At 44.8% G+C, this 3390-nt stretch overlaps 1 pseudogene; it reads left to right on the top strand.

Annotated features, from left to right (window-relative positions):
• The first annotated feature begins 1587 nt into the window (after positions 1-1587).
• Positions 1588-2491, top strand: LOC103732949 (annotated as a pseudogene).
• Positions 2492-3390: the final 899 nt, after the last annotated feature.

The raw sequence follows: 3390 nt of genomic DNA, 5'->3' as shown, positions 1-3390 counted from the left end.
AGGCAGGACACGATCCTATTAGGACTGGTGAGAGGCTCCCAACCCAGACTTGGAAAGGCAGGAAAGAATTACCAGGGAAGCTATGTCATGCCAGGACCTGAAAGGTAAGTAAGAACTTACTTTTGGAGGCCTGTGGATTCAGAAAGTTGAGTTTCATAACTGGGCAAAGTGTGTGTGGCTCAGCTACTTGGGAGGGTGAGGTACGAGGATCACTCAGCTCATGAGTTCCAAGCCAGCCTGGGCAGCACAGTGAAATCCCATCTCAAAAAGAAAGGAAAAATCTGGGCATTGTGCTTCATGAACTAGGGAGGCTGAGACAGGAGGATCAGGAATTCAAGGCCAACTTCAGCTACATGTTGAGCTGGAGAGAGAGAAAGGGGGAGGAAGAGAGGAAGGGAGGGAGGGAGGGAGGAAGGGAGCGACAGCTCAAAGGGCAAGAGAGAATAAGTACTGTTCTTACAGAGGTCCTGGGTTCCATTCCCAGCTCACAACTATCTGTAACCCCAGTTCTAGGAGCTCCAACACCCTCTTCTGGTTGCTTCAGGCACTAGGCACTCACGTGTACACATACATACATGCAGGCATTCACACACACACACATATACATAAAGTAAAAATAAATACATTTTAATTTTTTTAAGAAAAGAGAAAAAAGGAAGGGAGGGAAGAAGAAAGGGACTGATAGAGGGAGGTATGAAGGAAGGATGGAAGGAAGGAAAATTTAAGTTTAAGACCTCTCAGTGCCACTAGCTTATTATTAGATACCAAGTCTTTGAGTTTCGACTTCTTCATATACACATTGGCTATAAAGCGAATGCTTGCCTAACAGGTTGTCAGTAAGATAACAGAGACAAACTGCTGTAGGGTATTAACAGTAGTTCACGTCCACTTCTTTCCATTTGTAAATAGAACGAATTGATGCGAAGAATTTTTAAGTTCCCTCCAGTCTTAAAAATGACATGGGTGTACTTACCTACACACAGGCAATACACTCATACACATAAATAAAAAAAAATGTACAAATTCTTTCTCTTTACTTTTAGATCCAACCATCAAGCCATTGCAGTGGAGTGATTTGGGGTGCTGACCTTGTCACTGGGACCTGCCTCAGAACAACTGTGATCTACCCAACTTGAAGAAATACAGTGTCCCTTGTATTGAAAGGGAATGTCAGTGATTGTGACGGTGGCTGTCTACAGGCGAAGTGTAGTGAGAGTGGTGACATTCCATCCTCACCCCATGTGGGGTGCCCACCCTAAGTTGGCAGCTGTAGCCAGTTTGCAGAGTCTTCATATGATATTGATCTAGACAGAAGTATCTCACTGTGCCCGGTCCTCCATCAGTCAATCAGCTGTTCCCAGCATTTCACATTCTCAGAGTCAATTTAGTTCCCTCAACTCTCTGTCAGAGGACCATAGACTTGTGGTTGAGTCCCCACCTCCCTTAGGTGTTTCTTACTGAACTTCCCCCTTGTCAAGAACAGGAAGTGAGAACAGATTTCCCAATAGGCTGCACCAACCAGCAGACTGATGATGGTGTTATGAAGCCAGGCAGCTGACAGGTTCGGGAGCAAAGGTCATAGGGAAAATGAAGCGGAAGTTGTTTGGGTTTGTCATAGGGCTGACAGTTGTGTCCATGACTCTTTTCTACCTGTATACCGATAATTTAGTTTCAAAAAAGTCCCTGCAGGTGGGAAAGATCTCAAATGCTTCAGTTCTTGTAGAAATCAGTGACATGATTGTAATGGCGGAAAATGTCTTAGGTGAAAATTCACTGCTGACATCACTGAAAAGCGCAACTTGCCGGGAATACTTGCTCCAAAATCACTACATAACAAAGCCTCTGTCTGCAGAAGAAGCTGCGTTCCCTTTGGCTTATGTGATGGTTGTTCACAAAGACTTTGGTACATTCGAAAGGCTCTTCAGGGCTGTTTACACTCCCCAAAATGTCTACTGTGTCTACATGGATGAGAAGGCCTCAGCTGCTCTCACAGATGCAGTGAGAAGGCTCCTGAGTTGTTTCTCAAATGCCTTTGTGGCTTGGAAGAGGGAATCTGGTCTACGCAGGCATCTCCCGGCTCCAGGCTGACCTGAACTGCATGGTGGATCTTGTGACCTCCAAGGTGTCCTCAACACCTGTGGGCAAGACTTCCCCTGAAAACCGACAAGGAAATAGTACAGTATCTGAAAGGGTTTGAGGGGAAAACATCACCCCAGGGATGCTACCCCCTCCTCATATCTCAGGAAGAACCAAGCACATACACGTGGAATGGAGGTCCTGGCTGTTTTCCTTCATACTGTGGACGTGTATGCATAAACACCCACCTCCCAATGGCCTCACCATTTACTTTGGTTCTGCTTACGTGGCCTTCACAAGAGAGTTCATTAACTTTGTTCTTGAAGAGGAGCAGGCCATTGACTTACTGGAGTGGTCAAAGGATACCTATTCTCCCGACAGTGTGTTGTTTAGTAATTCCACATCTTCAATATAGACTATTCATTATGGTTTCTCATTTTCTGTCCATCTGAATTAGGTGAGTTTGAAAAGCTTGAGATCAGAAAATGTCAATAAAATCTCTATGGAGTAACGTGAAATAATGCAAATATCTCAAAATAAAAAGCAACTCAAGGTGGTCTGGAGAGATGGCTCAGCAGTTAAGAGCACTGGCTGCTCTTGTAAAGGACTTGAATTCTGTTCTCAGCACCTACACAGTGACTAATACAGTCTGTAACTCCAGTTCCAGGGGATCCGAAACCCTCTTCCGGCCTCCACAGGCATTGCACACATGGATGCACTTACATACCTGCAGGTAAAACACTTATACATTAAATAAAAATAAATAAATCAAAAAATTATAGCAACTCAAAAAATCATCATAATTCAGGGCAGGACCAGTGAGGTGGTTCAAGTGGGTCAAGATGCCGGCAGCCGAGCCTGACAATCCTAGTTCAACCCCTGAAACTCACATGGTACAGGGAAAGAACTGACTCTCACAAGTTGTCCTCTGAATTCCACATGTGCTGCAGCACATAAACATGCACATACCCCCAAATCAATAAATAACTGTAAAAAAAAGAAATAGAAAAAGGACTCAGGGCAGAGGAGATGGCTCAGTGGTAGAACACTTGCAGGAGGAGGCCCCAAGTCCAATCCCTAGCAATGAGGAAGAAGCATTCAAGGAACCAGGACTGTCACTCAGGAACATTGCCTACTGCTGATGAGGCCACAAGGTGACCTCAGTTCGATGAAGAGAAACCTCTGTGGGCCAGGCGTACAGAAATTGTCAAGGCTCCACCCTTATATAAATATTTAAAACCTTGCCCTGTTATAGGTGGGTAGAAAAATTACACACACACACACACACACACACACACACACACACACACACAC

Source organism: Nannospalax galili, unplaced genomic scaffold (genome assembly GCF_000622305.1).
Source record: "Nannospalax galili isolate Female #2095 unplaced genomic scaffold, S.galili_v1.0 scaffold72, whole genome shotgun sequence".
NCBI classification, from domain to species: domain Eukaryota; kingdom Metazoa; phylum Chordata; class Mammalia; order Rodentia; family Spalacidae; genus Nannospalax; species Nannospalax galili.
This window is presented reverse-complemented; position numbering and strand designations above follow the sequence as displayed.